This window comes from Sus scrofa, chromosome 1 (genome assembly GCF_000003025.6).
Source record: "Sus scrofa isolate TJ Tabasco breed Duroc chromosome 1, Sscrofa11.1, whole genome shotgun sequence".
Lineage (NCBI taxonomy): Eukaryota > Metazoa > Chordata > Mammalia > Artiodactyla > Suidae > Sus > Sus scrofa.
This window is the reverse complement of record NC_010443.5, coordinates 64496918-64517370: the sequence shown is the minus strand read 5'-3', so window position 1 is coordinate 64517370 and position 20453 is coordinate 64496918. Positions and strand designations below refer to the sequence as shown.

General features: G+C 36.0%; 1 long non-coding RNA gene and 1 pseudogene across 3 annotated transcripts in view; one reads left to right on the top strand and one right to left on the bottom strand.

Annotated features, from left to right (window-relative positions):
* Nucleotides 1–20453, bottom strand: part of LOC102160801 — a 973686-nt gene that overhangs the window by 942844 nt on the left and 10389 nt on the right. The window contains exon 3 of one of the 3 annotated variants that reach the window (XR_002338692.1): nt 9526–9624. The exons of the other annotated variants lie outside the window; for them this stretch is intronic. This is a non-coding gene — a long non-coding RNA (uncharacterized LOC102160801). The remainder of the gene's footprint in view (nt 1–9525; nt 9625–20453) is intronic. 3 annotated transcript variants of the gene reach the window in all.
* LOC110256755 lies at nt 9620–10761 on the top strand (annotated as a pseudogene).

Below are 20453 nucleotides of genomic sequence, written 5' to 3'. Positions count from 1 at the left end.
ATTATTAGGAAGGTTCAAGTCAGATAGAATGTACTTCCAGCAGCAAAAATAAGCATTTATAATAGTAGTCATTGGGAAAGACTACCGAATTCATATCATATTTTAAAATAATTTAAATATTAGCTTTAAAATATAAGTAACATGTTAAGGAAAAATTATAGAGTTGTAAGAATATTTGCGTATTTTAAAATAGTAAAATCAGCTTATCAGGAAACGTTTAATCACCAAGTTTAAAAGTCGAATTTATAGATTCAATTTAATGTAATCCCTATCAAAATTATAACTTCCTTTTTTTGCAGAAATGGATAAACTAATCCTAAAATTTATATAGACGCGCAAGTCACCCATTACAGACAAACAACCTTGAAAAAAAGCACAAAGTTAATGGACTCCTATGTTCTAATCACAAAATCTACTACAAAACTATGATAATCAAGACAGCGTAGTACTAGAATAAAGAGAGACATATACATCAAAGGAATAGAATTGAGAGTCAAGAAATACCAATTGCGTCTATATGGTCAATTGATTTTCAATATGGTTCTAGAATTACACAATGAGGAAAAGAATAGTCTCTTTAACAAATGGTGGTAGGACAATTAGTATCCACATATAAAAGAATGAATTTGGATCCCTACTTCACATCACACAGAAATACTTTAAAATAGAGCAAGGTTCTAAAATCAGAGCTAAAAAACCATAAAACTCTTAGGATAAAACATAGATATAAATCTTCATGAGTTACATAATCCCTTGAACTAAGCAAATGTTTCTTAGATATGACCAAAAGCATGGGCAAACAAAAAAAATAGATATTTCAGATTCACTTTATTAAAAAAAAAATGAGATGGTTTTTAATAATATATATGTATATATATTTTGTCTTTTTGCCTTTTCTGGGGCTGCTTCCCGCAGCATATGGAGGTTCCCAGGCCAGGGGTCGAATCAGGGCTGTAGTCTCCAGCCTTTGCCAGCCACAGCAACGCAGGATCCGAGCCGTGCCTGTAACCTACACCACAGCTCACAGCAATGCTGGATCCCCAACCCACAGAGCAAGGCCAGGGATCGAACCCACAACTTCATGGCTCCCAGTTGGACCCATCAACTACTGTGCCATGACGGGAACTCCTAATAAAATATTTTTAAAAAACACTTTTCTGTGTCAAAGGACATTACCAAGAAAATGAGGGAAAAAAAAAAAAAGTCAGCAATGGGAGAGAAGATTTGCAAATCATATACCTGAGAAGGGTTTAGTTTCTCGAATGGATTAGGAACACCTACAATTAAATAATAAAGAGACAAAAATCCAATTCAAAATTGCCAAAGAATTTAGATATTTCTACAAAGAAGATATGCAAATAGAAAATAAGTACATGAAAAAATGTCTCAACATCACTGGTCATCAGGGAAGTTTGAATCAAAACCACAGTGATATACCACTTCACACATACTAGGACGGCCATAATATTAAAAAATGTAAAATAACTAATGTGGGCAAAAAGTTGAAAAAATTTGAACCTTCATACATTGCTCGTAGGAATGTAAAATGGTGCAGCCAATGTGGAAAAGAGTTTGGCAGTTCTTCAAAAATTTAAATATAGAGCTACCATGTGATCTAGCAATTCCACTTCTAGGTACCTACCCAAGAGAAATTAGAGCATATATCAATACAAAAAGTTGTATACAAATGTTTACAGCTGCATTATTCATAATAGCAAAAAGAAGAAATAACTCAAATATCCATCAACTGATGAATAAACAAAATGTGATACGTCTACACAATGGGATATTATTTGGCCATAAAAAAGAATAAATTACTGACACATGTTAAAACATGGATGAACTTCAAGTAACTGTGTTACATGAGTGAAGGCAACCACATAATGTCACATATGCAACTGTCACTTCTACTTAACATGTATTTGGTAATTAAGTAGAAGTGACAGATGCATAACCTCATGAATGTACTCAAAACCACCTAACTGTACACTTTAAAATGATCCATTTTGGAGTTCCCATTGTGGCTCAGAGCTAACAAACCTGACTAGTACTCATGAGGGTGTGGGTTCAATCCCTGGTGTTGCTCAGTGGGTTAAGTAAGGATCTAGCATTACCAAGAACTGTGGTGTAGGTCACAGACATGGCTCAGATCTGGCATTGCTGCAGCTGTAGCTCTGATTCTACTCCTAGCCTGTTAACTTCCACATGCCACAGGTGCAGCTTTAAAAACAAGGGTGGGCAATAAATAAATAAATAAAATGATAGATGTTATAAATTATATCTCAAATTTTTAAGATTAAATTTTAAAACTACAAAAGATAATATATATATTTGTATTATGCACCAAAGAGGTTTCTAAATCTTCCATTATAAAAGTATTTAAAGTGATAGATGGAGCCCAATATGGTTATTTTCACATAAAGAGGTTTGATAGTAAACAAGCAAGAAAATACAACAGGAAACAATTCAGATATATCTAAATAATTCCAAATCAACTAACAAGATGCTTGCTCTGACAGTTGCTATTGACACTGAAGCCATTTTCTGCAAATACATTTACTTCCACATTTAAATTGAAAAGGAAGAATGTAAGAAATTAACAGCATCTTATTATGGTAGTTTTCAACTTTGGTATGATAGATATGTTTCTGCAAAATAAAAGCATTTGCCATACAGAAATATACCCACATTGAATATTTGCAAATCAACGTTCAGCCTGTCCCTGGTCTAAATCTGCCAGTTTTGGTTAATGACTATGAGCAGGTTTCCTCTTTTTCTTCTAGTCTCTATTTCTCTTTTGTGTGTTTTCATTCTCTAATTCCATTTACAACTGTCAAGGAAAAACTGATGTCCACCCCTCCATAAAACCTTCTCTGATACAAAATGTCATTTTATTTTCTCATGGATGTTAGTTTTGTTGCTATAACTAGATGATAATTTCTGGCTTGTAAGAACAATATTACCCTTTAAAAATTTACCACAGTACCTAACACAAGACTTGATTCATAGTGTGCACTACATAACTATTAATATAATAAGAGGTATCAAGGCAGCATCTCAACTCACTGAAGAAAAGATGGATTACTCAATAAATGCTGTTGGGTAGCCATCTAGAAAAAAAGTAATATTAGAGTTATACCTCATTTTCAACATCAGGATAAATTCCAAATGAATCAAATATTTAATTGTAAAAGTGAAAACATAAAAGTATTAGAAGAAACCTGAGAGAAATGTTTTATAATCTTAGTGTAGAAGAAGCCTATTTGAATATGACACAGGAGCTATAAATCAAAAGATTGATAAATTCTATAACAAAAATTTAATAATAATCTTTATAGCAAAAACTATAATAAACAACAGCAAAGGAAAAATGACAAGCTGGAATAAGTATTTGTAACTCATGTCACAAACCAATAAACAATAAACACCCACTATTTGATAGTAAATGACCCAAAAGAAAAATAAGCAAACAATGTGCACAGACAGTTTGTGGAAAATGAAACACAAATAATTCTTAAACACATGAATAAGAGAATAAGAAAAATGAAAATTAAAACTACACTAATATACCATTCTTTACCTATCAGATGGGCAAAAACACCAAAGATTAATAATACTGTTTGGTCAGGCAGTGGGGAAACAAGTATTTTTGTAGGCAATTAGTCAAAACGCAACCTGGCACAACCTCTACAAAAGGTAATTTGACAATATCTCTAAAATTATAGAAGTACATACCCTTAATTCAACTCTACTTAAAGATTTTTTTTTAAAGCCATAGTCACTGCAATATGGTGTGGAATAGCAAAGCTGAAAACTAACTAAATGTTCACAATATGATGACAGGTGAAACAGATTATGAGACACCCCCAAAAAGGAAATAGTTTTACAGCCATTAAAAAAAGATAGTTTGTTCCTTGGGCTATAGAAAAAGCAAGATTCAAAACTATGTGTGGAATATGATACTACGTGTATAAAGCAGACTGTACAACACAGATATTGGGGAGAAAAACCCATGCTTTGTTTGTATCTGCAGAAAATGTCTGCTCAACAATACACAATAAACTAGTAATATTCATTGCCTCTGGGGGTGTAAACAGGTGAAACACTAACTTCCATGGTATTTTCATTATATACCTTTATGTATTTTTAAAATTATGAACCAACTGATTATATAAGATAAATATTCAAAAACACATATGTTTATAAGTCTTTCATAGCACCTAACAGTGCTTGATTCATAGAATGAACTCCAAAAATTCCCCAAAAATAGTGGTGACTGCCTTATTTGTGCTTATTGTTTTTAAACTTACAAATCATTTAAATTAATTATCATATTAAGAAGTATATGTAGACTACTTTTACTAATGATCTAAACATTCTGGACTACATGTGAGTGTGGATGAAGTATTTGCACCTATTTCTGAGAAAGCTGCCCCATAAAATAAACACTAACTTCAAGTATTGGAAAAAATTCCTCCCACTCCCATTTAACTTTAGATATTTTTTGACTGCCTATAAATGAATAAATTTTCCTGTAAGATTTTATTTAAAACTTTGATATGCTTAAAAAACAATTCTTTTTAAAATATCCACAGAATTGGTATTTTTAATTATTATTATGGTTTTTTCAAATTTTTCTTAGCTCCAGAACAATTTTTTCCACCAAAATAAAGCACTAGCTCTGAAGATGTTGTTTCTATGGGAGATGAACTATGTAATTATCTAGCCCCCAAAATATGCTTTTTCCAACTGAATAGTGACCTCAAGGCCTATTTTGAGGATTAGATGATATACTCTAATTTACATAATAACAAAAAAGAGGTCAGTGTGCCCTTTCCATCCTACCCTTCCCTTTTTGTTTCCAAACAAAATGTAAGGTTGTATCATTTTGAAGCCCCCAATGCAAACATCATTCTTTACCACCCAAATTCCAGTTTTTAGAAATCCTAAACATTATACTGACACAATTTGAATAACATCAAAATTTTAATAAGCACTCATGTCAGTCAATTACAATTCCAGAAGGACCTAGAATATTTACCCCTTCAGAAGTCCCTGGTTTAGAACCAAAATACAGTATCTTGAAAACTAAATAACTCTGCCCCCAATTTATTAATTAATCAGTGGGCATAACTTTTCCTCCTCAGTCAACAAAGCTTTGAAATCACAACTCAATGAGAATCCTTACTCTAATAAAGTCAGATAGTAATGTGATGACAAGAGAAGTGACAGGGAAGGAATGAGAACCCAGGCCACATTCTAAAGGGAGCAGAGAATACTTCCTCCCAGCCCTTGTTTCAGAGTTTTGAGACAAATCACAAATTTGGACTTGCATGTGAAACCTTTTGATTCTTAAATATGATAATTATTCAAAGTTTCTGTATGGTCACATTGTAAACCTTCCTTTATAGGACACTCCCCCGACTCTGCAAGATATTTCACAAATGTAGTGTCATGTGTGAGGAAATGATGGCCTGCAAGTCTAGGGTTTCAATTCCACCTCTGCCACTTAGCAACTATGTGAGCCTCAGGTGAGGTGCTCTCCTTATCAGCAAAGTGGGAATTATAATATCTATGGCTTTTGTAATGATTATAAATGAAAATATAAATGCCTAGGCATTCAAAAATAATAAAAATGATGTTTATTAATACTTTGGGAGGAAATTTCTACTTGATCTTCAAATCTGGATTTAGTGAAAAAAATAATACAATTTATTACAGTTATAAATTACTATGAATGTGATTTACAAAAATCATAGACTATCTGTCAAGATACCAGACAGTTTGCAACCACTGTCAAACACAGAGGCAGTGGTCTCTGACTGTTTACAGCTATTAACTCACCATCACTTATTCATACTAAGAATCGGGTTTATCTAAGAGGATCACTTGTTTGATGTGATATGCATACCTACTTTTATTGAGTAATAAAGATAAGGGCAAGGTGAGAATAAAGGCAAAGGTGAATAATGCAAGAGGCAGTATTAGCATTTTGGTTCAGAGTTTGAGCTGGGTGTCAGATGAAACAATATTATCTCAGTCATAGCTTTATCATTTTCTAGCTGTTAAGACTTAGAAGAGTCAATACTACCAAGCCTTAGTTTTTCCATCTGAAAAAATTTTGGATAGTCTGCTCTACAGCATATTTCCTCCTATACAGCAAGAACTCCACAGTGTTAGCTGTTATTTTCCTTATTAATACTATTATATTTACATAAGATAGAAATCTTTTAAGCAATATAGCCATCCTTCTGTATAATTATTGAAAAATAATATATGTATACATTGAGAGATTTACCTAAATTTTGAAATCAGTTCATAAACATCAAGATGGCATCCAAAAAGACGACCATACATGTCAATGGCAAATTAAGACATTCAATTGTTTAAAGTTCTGAAAAGGGATTCATCAACACTGATTATATTATATATTAGATTGAATCACATTTAATAAGATAATATCCTAAGTATTTGAACTAAAAAACTGATATTAATGATTTCTTACATTTGAAGACTAATGTATTCAAATTGCTAACACATACATTATCTCATTTGATCCTCAATAAACTGTGTGATATAGAGTAGTTTCAAGGATAAGGAATTGGTAGGTGAATAGAAGTATACTCTGTGGATAGCCTCGTCCTAAAACATCGCATACTTTATAATAAAAACAAAAAAATAATAAGGCCCAAAAAAAAAAAATAAAAGAATAAGGAATTGAGGCTGAGAAAGATTACATCACTTGGCCAATGGTATTTGTAAAGGAAATGATGAGGTTGAGGCCAAATGAACATTTGCTCACATCTAATTCAATTTTCAGAATACTATATCACATTTAATAATTTAGACATTTCACCTTTTATATTAAAAGCAGACTATGATTTTTGGACCAGATTTATCAGTGTTTTAACTCTGTTGGCAATGGCTTTAACTTCTTTAGTCTTTAAATCACTATTGCCAGCTACAGAAATATAAGCACTGACTTTAGAATCAGTGTCCTCTTTGTAGATAGGCATCAAATTCTCCAGCCTCACTATGTTTAATATTTAACAATTAGAGGTACCAATAGGGAGGAGAAGTAAGAACTCCACTCTAATGGGCCACACTTCCTATCTCCAGACTCCAGATGAAACCTGGCCATGGTAACCATTTGGGTTAGCACAGCAATTATTTGTTAAATTATTACAATCAGGAGACTAATGATACTCAAGGGTTCTGTTAAAACAATTAGTCTAAAACTATGATTAAATCAAACCAGATAAATATTTTAATTTTGTACAATAATTTTAATTTTTGTACAACTCACACAGAGAATTAAATTAATAAGGGAGTTCCCATCGTGGCTCAGCAGAAACAAATCTGACTAGTATCCATGAGGATGCACGTTTGATCCCTGGCTTCACTCAGTTGATTAAGGATATGGCATTGCTGAGAGCTGAGGTGAAGGTCACAGACACGGCTCAGATCCCGCATTGCTGTGGCTGTGGTGTAGGTCGGTGGCTACAGCTCTGATTCGACCCTTTGCCTGGGAACCTCCATATGTCATGGGTACGACCCAAAAAAGACAAAAAATAAATTAATTAATATGGACTGGTTTTCCTTTAGAAAACCCAATGAGGTGCCAAAGAGGAGGTTATTTACACTAAGTTGCTATCGCACAAATTGGTCAAATTTTGTAATTATATACCGTCAAATTGGTAATTTTTTAACTTCAATAATAACATTTCAAATAAAAAAGTTAACATATATAACTTTAATGATTTTTATTTTTTAAATCAATTTTCCTTCCCTTGAGAATTATGCAATAGAATTTTATTCATTAGTTATATTGCTAATGACAAGGCAATGAAACATGCAACATGACTGAGACAACTGTCATATACAAACATTTCTTATAGCTTAAAATGTCATCTCTAAGTTACTATATTATAAAAATATAAGTTATGGCAATATTGTAACAGGTTTCAGTGTTGAAAATATATATACATACCATATTAAAATGATGTAAATCAGGCAATAACACAGCTATAATAAATATTAACAAAATAAGTTCTTTTTTTATTTTTTATGTTACTGGAGTATAGTTGACTTATAATATTTCTGGTGTACAGCAAAATGAGTCCAGTGTACATATAAATACATCCATTCTTTTTTCTCATATAGGTTATTACAAACTATTGAGTAGATTTTCCTGGCCTATACGGGTTCTTGTTAATCATCGACTTCATACAGTAGTGTGCAAAGATACCTTTTAAACATTTGCCAAAAAAATGATAAAAGGCCAATAGTACTGCCATATAAATGGCTCATATTAGATCAAAAATAAAAAATATTAACATTCCGAAAGATTCCCTGAGTGAGAGGTTATACTGGGTCCCTGGCCCCAGTCTAGTAATGTGCTAGTAAATGTTTGACATCAGCTCTCAAGGGGGCACAAATTCTATAATTTTTAGCATTTGTCAACTTCCATAAAATAAATTCTCCCGCTAGAGCTGATTTCAAGCTACTAAAGTGACGTCACTGAAGGTGGAGTTGGAGAGGTGCTCAATGGGCTCTCAAAAGATAAGACAGGCAAGCTCCAGCCTAACATTGCCCAAACTCTAGAATTATTCCAAATCTCCAGAACCAGAACTGTGTATTTTTAAAAAATTTCCTCAGTGACTTTGCTATAGTCAGTCCATAGGCCAGGCCGGAGTTTAGGAACTGAGAGACTACCTTATCACACAACCTCAGGAGTTTGTGAGACTAAGAATGGAAAACATTTGTACAGCTTCTCCTATGTAACACAAAGCCAAGTAAAAGTGACACTGGCATCACTATCACCTAGGAAAACTCTGAATTGTGGTAAGAACATCTCACTTTTAAATTAAAGCAAGCTGTAAGGCATCCCTTTGGTGTACAGCTCGTTGTGAGCCCAGATAAATGACAAGCCTTTTTTATATACCTTCCTGAACCAACAAGAAAGTGTCTCCCTCTGATAAAAGTCACTGAAATCCTCAATATTTTCCAAGAAGTTATCTAGTCTAGTCCTCTGCTTCAAAGAGGGGATGGCAGTTTGGCGATATTTCAGTTCCAATTACACACATTCATGAATTACTTATAAGCATTTTTAATGCTCTATGTCAAATTATTCAATTGAAGCCAAAAACATACAGGCATTCCCTTTTGTAGAAATCCTCAATTTCATACAAATTTATAATCTTTAATCTCTGGTTTGTACCAATCTTAAAGTGACAGAAAATGAGAAATATTAGTATTGGTAATTAGTCTTTGCCTGGGTCCCCCTGAAAGCCAGAGAAAAAGGCTTGTAGGTATAGAGCTTATTTGGGAATTCATCTCAGGGAATATGAGTGAGGGATGTAGAATCTGTAGGGAAGGAGGGCAAGTCAATACAAAAATGTGTTATCTAGTTGGAAACCTCTATGGGTAATAATTACCCAGTTCAGTAACAGGTAATGAGAAGCTTTATGGCCAGGCATTTCAGAATTGCTCGCCTGGCATTGAAAGAAAGAAATATTTATTTACCTGGTATATTCCCTATTAGCCATAAATGCCTCCATGGTCATTAACTCCTCTGCCTCCACTCCATTAGCTTGGTTGTTCATACATGACAGCCCAGGAGCTCTAAGGCAGTTGGAGAAACACAAGATGGCAAAAAATAAATGACTGGCCCAGGCTGAAGCATTGTCAGGCTATACCTATGTAAGTCTGGTCAAAGTCTTTGTAGACCTGACCACTACAGCACTGACTGAAGGGAGAAGTGGAGCTAAGATGATATAAAGTAGTATACAGGAGGAGTCTAGTTTGCTAGGTAATAATTACACAGTTCTGCCTAGTGTTGCTTGATTTCATGATCTTATTCTTTAGATTTAGAGACCTTAAAAAACTACCAAGCCCCAAACCAATACAAAGGCTTCTCTACACTGGTAAGAGGTCAGTGGGAGAAAACATAATCTTGCTTATAAAGGAATATATCATTTATCTATTTTAAAATTTTGTAAATGTTAAAATGACCATACTACCCAAGGCAATCTACAGATTCAATTCAATTCCTATCAAACTACAAGTGGCATTTTTCACTGAACTAGAATAAATAATTTTAAAATTTGTTTAGAAACAAAAAAGATCCCAACTAGCCAAAACAATCTTGAGAAAGAAGAACAGCTCTTTATTTCCGTGTCAATAGCACTCCTGCAAACATGGTGAATGTTCCTAAAACCCACCGAACTTTCTGTAAGAAATGTGGCAAGCACCAACCCCACAAGGTGACACAATACAAGAAGGACAAGGATTCACTGTATGCCCAGGGAAAGTGGCATTATGACAGGAAGCATAGTGGCTATGGTGGGCAGGCTAAGCCGATTTTTCCAGAAAAAGGCTAAAACTACAAAGAAGATTGTGCTGAGGCTGGAATGCATTGAGCCCAACTGTAGACCTAAGAAAATGGTGGCAATTAAGAGATGCAAGCATTTTGAGCTGGGAGAAGATAAAAAGAGAAAGGGCCAAGTGATCCAGTTGTGAGCTTCATAACTTTATTATGAAGACAACAAAATTTTGAGATTGTCAAAATAAATAAATAAATAAATAACAGAGCTAGAGGAAGAGGAATAATGCTCCCTGGCTTCGAATTCTACTACACAGCTACAGTCATCAAAACAGTATGGTACTGGCACAAAAACAGATACATAGATCAATGGAACAGGTTAGAGAGCCCAGAAATAAACCCATATACTTATGGTCAATTAATCTACGAAAAAGGAGGCAAGAATACATAGGAGAGAAAAGGCAGTCTCTTCAAAAAGCACTGCTAGGAAAACTAGACAGCTACATGTAAAAGTACGGAATTAGAACATTCTCTAACACCATGTACATAAATAAACTCAAAGCAGAGTTCCCACTATATGCAGTGGGTTAAGAGTCCAACTGCTGAGGCACAGGTCACTGTGGAGGTGTGGTTCAATCCCCAGCCCAGCACAGTGGGTTAAAGGATCTGGCATTGCCACAGTGCAGTGTAGGCCACAGCTGTGGTTCAGATTCAATCCCTGGCCCGGGAACTTCTGCATGCCTCAGTTGTGGCCATAAAATTTAAAAATAAAATTAAACTCAAAATGGATTAAAGATCTAAATGTAAGGCCTGATACTGTAAAACTCCTAGAGGAAAATATAGGCAGAACATGCTTTGATATAAATTGTAGCAATATTTTTTGGATCTGTCTCCTAAAGTAAAAGAAATGAAACCAAAAATAAACAAATGGTTACTAATTAAATGTAAAAGTAGAGTTCTGGTTGAGGATTAGTGAGTTAAGAACCCCCCATAGCGTCCATGAGGATGCGGGTTCAATCCCTGGCCTTGCTCAATGGGTTAAGAGTCTGCAGAGCTGCAGCACAGGTTGCAGATATGGCTTGCATCCAGTATTGCTGTGGCTGTGGTGTAGGCCAGCAGCTGCAGCTCCAATTCAACCCCCAGCCCGGGAACTTCCATATGCTGCAGGTATGACCATAAAAAGAAAAAAAAAAAAAAAAAAAAAAAAGAGTAAAAGCTTTTGAACAGCAAAGAAAACCATCAACAAAATGAAAAGACAACCTACTGAATGGGAGAAAATATTTACAAATTATATGACTAATAAGGGATTAACATAAACATATATAAACAGCTCATACAACTCAACACAAAAAAATCCAAACAGTTAAAAAATGGGCAGAAAAACTGAATATACATTTTCCCAAAGAGGATGTGCAGACTGACAACAGGCACATGAAAAGATGCTCAACATCACTAATCATCAGGTAAATGCAACACAAAGCCAGAATGAGGTATCACCTCACACCTGTCAGAATTGCTATCATCAAAAAGAACACAAAGAGCAAACATTGGCAAGGACATGGAGGAAAGGGAACCCTTGTACACTGCTGATTGGGGTATAATTTGCTGCAGCTACTGTGGAAAACAGTGTAGCACAGGGAACTGTATCTAGTCACTTATGATGGAACATGATGGAGGATAAGGTGAGAAAAAGAATGTGTGTGTGTATATATATAAATACATATATATATAATTATATATATATGTAATCACTGGTACACTTTGCTGTACAGTAGAAATTGGCAGAACACTGTAAACCAACTATAATGGAAAAAAAATTAAGACAATAAAAGGAAATAATCACCCCAAAAGCAAAAATAAATGAAAGGGACTATTCCAGCAAAAAGATAAAAATAAAAAAAAATTAGAAAAAGAGGAGTTCCCGTCGTGGCGCAACGGAAAGGAATCTGACTAGGAAGCATGAGGTTGCGGGTTCAATCCCTGGCCTCGATCATTGGGTTAAAGATCTGGCATTGCCAAGAGGGGTGGTGTAGGTCATAGATGTGGCCCAGATCCTGCATTGCTGTGGCTATAGTGTAGGCCGGCAGCTGTAGCTCCAATTCGACCCCTAGCCTAGCGGGGGAACCTCCGTATGTCAAAAAAAAAAAAAAAAAAAAAAAAAAAAAAAAAAAAAAAAAAAAAGAGAGAGAGAGAGAAATGTTGTACCCTGTAAACCACATCAACTAAAGCATTCCTGGGCCCATTTTGAAAGGGCAATAAGACTCCATCAGAGAGACTCTATGTCACGCAGAAAAGGAGTGGGGAGGAAGAAGGGACAGGAATACTCTCACTGAGATGTCTGAAAAAGCTGCCATCAGAGAAAGAGTCAACTTTAAATAAATTCCAGGAGTTCCCACTGTGGCACAACACGAACAGGAGTGCTGGGACATAGGTTTGTTCCCTGGTCTGGCACAGTGTATTAAGGATTTGGCTTTGCTGCAGCTGTGGCTCAGGCTGCAACAATGCAACTAGAGCTGGGACTTTATCCCTGGCCCGGGAACACTATATGCCTCAGGGGAGCAAAAATCAATCAATCAATCAATCAATCCCAGGTCCTAAAACAAAAAGCCATTTTATTTATGACAATGCAAAGGAAGTAATAACCTCTCTGATTCCTTTTCTGTTCCTTCTTCCTTTTTGCTTTGACTACAGAAACTAAGGTTACTAAAAAGGATGCATCAGACAGTACATCAGGAAAGCAAGCATCAGATAGTGCAGTGGTTCTCAAACTCTGGCATGTATCATTTAGAACACACTGCTAGCCCCATCCTCAGAGTTTCTAATTCACAAAATCTGAGTAGGACCCAAGAATTCACATTCCTAATGACTCACCAGTGATACTACTGATCCACAGGACCATCCATAAGAACCACTGAAACAGGGAAATAGACCTGGATTCCCATTTGCAAAAAAGCTTCAGCTGGGGGTAGAAGAAGTAAATTGTAATTTGAATAAAGATAAAACTGTTTATCAATACATGGGAGTTGACATACTTCATTATTGAATTAAGATGTCATAGATGAGTAACAGACTATGTAGGACCCTGGAAGAGAGAAGTGCCACAGAATTGACCATCCAGGGGCAGACAAGCTAATACTAGTGAATTTAAAGGGGCAGAAAAACAAAAGTAAAAGCCCTTTTGGATTATGCCCCATGATTTGTTAATTACAAAGATGAGGCACCACACAGTTTGCTTAAAGAAACTGACCATATACAATGTTTTTATATAAAAAATTAAGTCGAGATGATAATTTACTTAGACTTTTTCGACAATGTCAAGTTTTAGGGCTTCACACGCTAAACAACTCTAATGCATGTTTAAAATTTATAATAACTAGATAAGTATGAAAATCTCAGGAATGTCTCTAGTACCATTTGCCTTAGGAAATGACTCAGATAATGTTTATGCGTACTAAATTTTGAGGACACTGGTTAGTAGCAGCAGTTCTCAACAGCACAGTGCTAGTGCAGAAGTCAATCGCCTGCAACCCCCTCATAAAAGAGAAGAAATGTTAGCAGGTAAAAAAGAAGAGCCTTGGGTACAGGGCAAGAAACAGAGCAGAGAGGTTAGGAGATTGGAAACTGCAGTTAGATTGCTTGGTTTAAACAGTAGTAACCTTGGGCAAGCTATTTAATCTCTCTAAGCCTCGTTTTCTCATCTTAAAAATGAGGATAATAATTTCTACTTCATAGGGTTCTGTGAGGATCAAGTGAAGCCAATGTATATGAAGTACTTAGCACAGTGCCTACCACACAGTAAGTTTTTAACAAACATTACTGTTACCACATTAGTCCTCTAGAGAAAACTGTGATATACACATAACACACAGTAGGCTAAAAAATAAAGAGAAATTTCCAAAGTGCTATACAAAGTGCCACTGTTGATCTTACTTTTATTCTCTCTCTCTGAAATACAAGAAGAAGTTTGGTGTGAGAGAAAGGGTATCTTGAATGGGTTTTACACTCAATTAACCTCTCAGAACCTCAGTTTTCCCATTTATAGAATACCTATCATAATGCCATGCCTAGGTCTCAGGTATGTTCTAAGATTAGAAGAGCTGGCCTGTTGTGAAGAACCCAGCAGTGAGTGTAGACACAGTCATGGACATTGAGAGACAGTGGCTTTGAAGCATGCTCTTATGCTAAGAAGCTCTTCTTTCATTGCAACCGAAAACCTGCAGGGTCTTTACATCTGGGCTTCAGAAAAAGTCAGAGATGCTCTTTCTTTGGAAAAGTGACTTTTTAGGACACAAGATGTGAGAAGACTGCAATCAAAAGTCCTGCCTATCATCAGCTTTAGGTAGATAATTAAGATTATTTTTAAAGATTGACATTTTGAGACCAAAAGAAATAAATGTAATTATTTACAAGGTATACTATGAAATTAAAATTATGAGAAACTTTTGACTGTCATCAGCATCAAGTTTCTGCTCCTAAATGTTCATACACACACACATATATATGTCAATATACATCAATACTAATAATTATAAGGCAATAAGTGAAATATTATATAAAGAGCAATCTGTTTTTAAACTGCTGAGTATTCCGAAATAAATAAATATAAAGATAATATATGTGATTGCTATATAATATTATTTTCTTTTCTTCTTACAGCTGCACCTGTGGCATATGGAAGTTCCCTCGCTAGAAGTCAAGCTAAGGCATATAGGCCTCAGCTAGAATTGCAGCTAAGGCCTATGTCCAGCCATGGCAACACTGGGTCTGAGCCTCATCTGTGACCTATGCTGCAGCTTGCTGTAACACCAGATATTCAACCCACCAAGCAAGGCCAGGGTTCAACCCTGTATCCTCACAGAGACAACATCGGGTCCTCGATCCAGTGAGCCACAACAGGAACTCCTAATATTATTTATTTATAAAATACAGATGGCACATGATAAGTTTGGTAAGTTCCTTAGGAAAAAGCTATTTTCAGACTTCCAGATCTCACACTATTTTGCAATGAATGGGGCATATTGTTATTTTACCTACCCTCAGATGATTTAATCACCTTGCAGTTACCAGAGAAATGAGGATAGAAAGAGGACTGTACAAGGTTATATGCCAGTATTACAAGTGGAGGCAGCAGGACCCCATCCACTGACTATGTGATCTTGCCCAATTCACTTGATCTCTCCTCTTTTTTAAAAGAAGAGTAAATGTAAAAAGTAAAAATAAATAAAAGATGAAGAGAAACAATTGAACAAACTGTCAGGGTCAAACTGAAAGTAAAGGAAATGAGAGAACTGTTCAGTGTAATATATAAATAGATAAACCACTCAGGCTCGCTGTGACTCAGTTTCTTCATCTATAAAATAAGGTATGAGAGTTGTCACTAATGACTTCTGAAGCATGTCAATTCTGTGACTCTAGGCTTAAACTGAAGATACCAAAAATTGAGAAAAATCTTCTCCCCCTGGATCTCATTCCTAGATACAGATACTAACCCCAAAATCACACACCATTTTGTGGACCTCTTTTTTCACAGACTGCCAGACACAGCAGAGACTGTTTGGGTGACATCACTACCTAAAAGCAACACACACCTTAAATACAGATAGGCCCTTATTCAAAAAGAACTTTGAAAACTGTGAGCTTAACTGCAATTAAAAAGGCCATTGAAATTCAGTGCAACTAGGAGACAGACTTTGAGATTATTCCAGAATTAAAATAAACAACTTTGTAATAAAATATACCAGTATGGACTTTATGCTTTTTAAAAAAGGAATCCTCAATGGAAATGGCTATGTGTAACATTTAAATATTTATGCATAAATTTGCATTTTACTGTAAATCATAGAAGATTATTGGTTTATCTAATAAGTAATCAGTGTATTAAGGGGATTTTAAATTGAAGAAAGTAATTTAAAATGGCCAGGCATGCTTAATGAAAATTATCCCTTTTTAAATATCTCTTTTCTAATTAATAAATGTTTTTCTAAAATTTAAAAGAAGCCAGGTATTCAATAAATAAACTATCAAGTCTAGACATTTTATATTACGCTGATTTAGATAGGATTTTAGGATTAGAAGGAAACTTTAAATGTCACCTGTTTAATGCCTTAGCATCACATCTGCCAAGTGGTCACCCAATAATGTTTGAATTCCTCAAATTTCAGGGAATTCTCTCTCATTTTAACTTTGGAGAGTATGAATTACTAGAATTTCTTCTACTCTGCCAAGACTCAATCTAAGTTTTTAACTTAGAAAATAACAAAAAAGGATCTGGCATTGTCATGAGCTGTGGTGGAGGTCGCAGATGCAGCTTGGATCTAGCATTGCTGTGGCTCTGGCATAGGCTGGTGGCTATAGCTCCCTTTGGACCCAAGGCCTGGGAACCTCCACATGCCATGGGTGCAGGCCTAAAAAGACAAAAGACAAAAAAAAAAAGAAAAGAAAAAATTAACAAAAGGACCAAAAAATTTAATAAGTGTCCAGATTTGGAATAAAACTGTAACAGAAGAAAACAATTTGTTAAATTCAATTGTGACTGTAGTCATGTAGCATTAGATAAACTTTGCAACACGGGTGGAACAATTTCCATGAAAGTGTTCTTAGTATTTCAGAGACTACCTGTGCTCATCCAATTCTCCACAGGCTGACAGTTAGGGCCTAAAATTCCTATGGCCAGGTGCAGGTCCTGAAGAAGAGCAATCAGTGAGCCCTGCTCTGCCTGAGCCAATAAGAATGACGGCTGACTGGATATTAGAGTTATATTCCCCCAAATCTGGAATTTGTTGGTCAGCAGAAGCTTGTGTATTCCCTGTCCACAGTAAGCGCCATCACCGGCCTGGAAACATTGTCCCGCTATTCATACCAAGTATCTATTTCTGGCCTTCAGCCAGGCTTCCCACTTTATATTCAAGTTCCCTATGCTGAATTCTGATCCATTTGCCTGGGATCCAAACAATTGCCTATCTCTTGTCTCCTTAATAGGGCTGGACCCTAGATTTCTGAATCTTGGGTGACAAGCCGAGGTTCAGATTCTAACTGGATCTGTTCTCCCAGAAACAAGCTACTTCTACCTGACTATAATTTTCTACTCTCTTCAGATATTTATATGCCTGGGCCCCTACGTATTATTTTAAGAGCTTCTATATTAATGGGAGTTTGCTCAGACTTAAACTACTTCCTCTTGAACACTGCAGTGTGGACTTTTGACCACATTCCATGGGAGTCAGCCCTATTGCCATGCTAATCTCTCTTAGGGGCATCATGAAACAATAATAAGGGTCCTGGCTCAGGTCAGTTTTCCAAGCTTTGTCCCCACCTGGTCCTGATTTATTCCACTTACATGTTACTGAGATTCCAAAATGCCTGGTGCTAGAAACACTCTCAGACTAGTAAAACAAATTTAAAGATCTATAGAAAGTTGATTCAGACTAAAGTACAAACTTGAACATGTGGTAGTTTAAAGAACAATTAAGAGTATGTGTATATCCCGAGCAAGGGTTTACACAGTATGGCTTGGTAAAAGAGGATGCTTTTTCAGTTGGTGGGAATGTAAACTGGTTCAGCCACTATGGAGAACAGTTTGGAGTAGAAATCTATACATAGACTTCCATATGACCCTGCAATCCCACTCCTGGGCATATATCCCGACAAAACTTTCCTGAAAAAAGACACATGCACGCACATGTTCATTGCAGCACTATTCACAATAGCCAGGACATGGAAACAACCCAAATGTCCATCAATAGATGATTGGATTTGGAAGATGTGGTATATATACACAATGGAATACTACTCAGCCATAAAAAAGAACAAAATAATGCCATTTGCAGCAACATGGATGGAACTAGAGAATCTCATATTGAGTGAAATGAGCCAGAAAGACAAAGACAAATACCACATGATATCACTTATAACTGGAATCTAATATCCAGCACAAATGAACATCTCCACAGAAAAGAAAATCATGGACTTGGAAAATAGACTTGTGGCTGCCTGATGGGAGAGGGAGGGAGTGGGAGGGATCGGAAGCTTGGGGTTATCAGACACAACTTAGAATAGATTTACAAGGAGATCCTGTTGAGTAGCATTGAGAACTATGTCTAGATATTCACGTTGCAACAGAACAAAGGGTATACATGTAAGGATAACTTGATCCCCTTACTGTACAATGGGAAAATAAAAAAATTAAAAAAAAAAAAGAGGATGCTTTTTAAGCTAAATAGATCTAATAGTGAAAGTGAGGCAAACACTTCAAGAGACGTAGGGAGATATTTTCAAACAGGAAGATCTGACCATTGTTCCTTAAATCATATCCTATAAGTGACTTTAGCCAGACAACATCACAACTTTCTTTCTTAATCCCACTAGTGCATACTAACTTTCCCCTTCTAGCACCCTTGTCTGTAATATAGTCATGGTGATCACATTCTCTTGCATTTTTCTGTCTCATATGTATACATCTTATCTCTAAAGAAGATTGCATATTCCATACTTTACCTTATCATACAAGGAATTTTTTAGTAGACAGTAAATTCATATTGAATTAAACTGAATTAAATCAAACTGAATTGAAACAAACTGGGAATAAATGACTTTAGGGAAGAGGTAAGTAAACAAAAGATATGAATCAAATGCCTAATAGAGTTCTGACACTAGATAACTGAGGCTTAGAAAAATGGAACAACTATAATACAAAAGTTGTCAGTTATACAGGAGTTCCCGTCGTGGCGCAGTGGTTAACGAATCCGACTAGGAACCACGAGGTTGCGGGTTCGGTCCCTGCCCTTGCTCAGTGGGTTAAGGAGCCGGCGTTGCAGTGAGCTGTGGTGTAGGTTGCAGATGCGGCTCGGATCCTGCGTTGCTGTGGCTCTGGCGTAGGCTGGTGGCTACAGCTCCGATTCGACCCCTAGCCTGAGAACCTCCATATGCCGCGGAAGCGGCCCAAAGAAATAGCAAAAAAAAAAAAAAAAAAAAAAAAAAAAAAAAAAAAGTTGTCAGTTATGGACTCTTGTAGGCAGAATAATGGGCCCCGTAAGACATTTACCTTTTATTCTCTGAAATCTGTGAATATATTATTTTAAAGACAAATGGGGTTTTTCCATTGTGATTAAGTTAAGAATTTTTAGAGATTAACCTGGATTATCCAGGTGGGCCCAATGTGACCACATGAGCTCTTGAAATTGGAAAAGAGAGGCAGAAGAGTGAGTCAGAGAGATGACAGAATAAGGAGAGATTTAAAGCATGAGAAGGATTCAGTTTGCCATCTTTGAAGACAGGGAAGGGGACAAAACACCAAGGAATATAAGTGGCCTTAAGAAGCTGGACGTGGACTTCAGCTAACAGCCAACAAACAATCCTCAAAGCTATTACGCTAAGTGAAATAAGTCAGACAGAGAAAAATACCACATGATCTCTTACATGTGGAATGTAAGTAAACAAACAAACAAACAAAACCAAGCTGGAGTTCCCCTTGTGCTCAGCAGGATAAGAACCCAACTAGTATCCATGAGGATGCAGGTTTGATCCCAAGCCTCGCTCAGTGGGTTAAGGATCTGGCATTGCTACAAGCTGCGGCATAGGTCTCAGAGGCAGCTCAGGTCCGGTGTTGCTGTGGCTGTGGCACAGGCCAGAGGCTGTAGCTCAAATTCAACCCCTAGTCTGAGAACTACCATTTGCCACAGACACAGCTGTTTAAAAAAAAAAAAAAAAATCTGATAGATACAGAGACCAGATTGATAGTTACCAGAAGTGAAGAGTAAGGGGATGAGAGAAAGAAATGAGTGAAAGGGGTCAAAAAGTTTAAAAAAAAAAATGCCATCTACGTCCATGCAATATTTGGAACACAATTATATCAGAAACTGGGAAAGCCTAGGGTTCCTTTGCAACCAGAGAACAGCAGTTATGAGTGAGAAGTTGATAGAATGGGCTCAACAGTCAGATCAACTGAGCTGGCTTTTTTGTGTCCTCAGTCAAGTTACTGCACTTCTCCTGAGGCTTCCTTTTTCTCATCATAAAGTAGGGCTAATAAAACCTTCCCCTTGAGGTGGTATGAGATTTTTCAAGAATAATTTTTTTATTGTTAATTTTCTATGTAATTCTCCCATACCACTCCTTATCTTTGCTTCCATTAAAA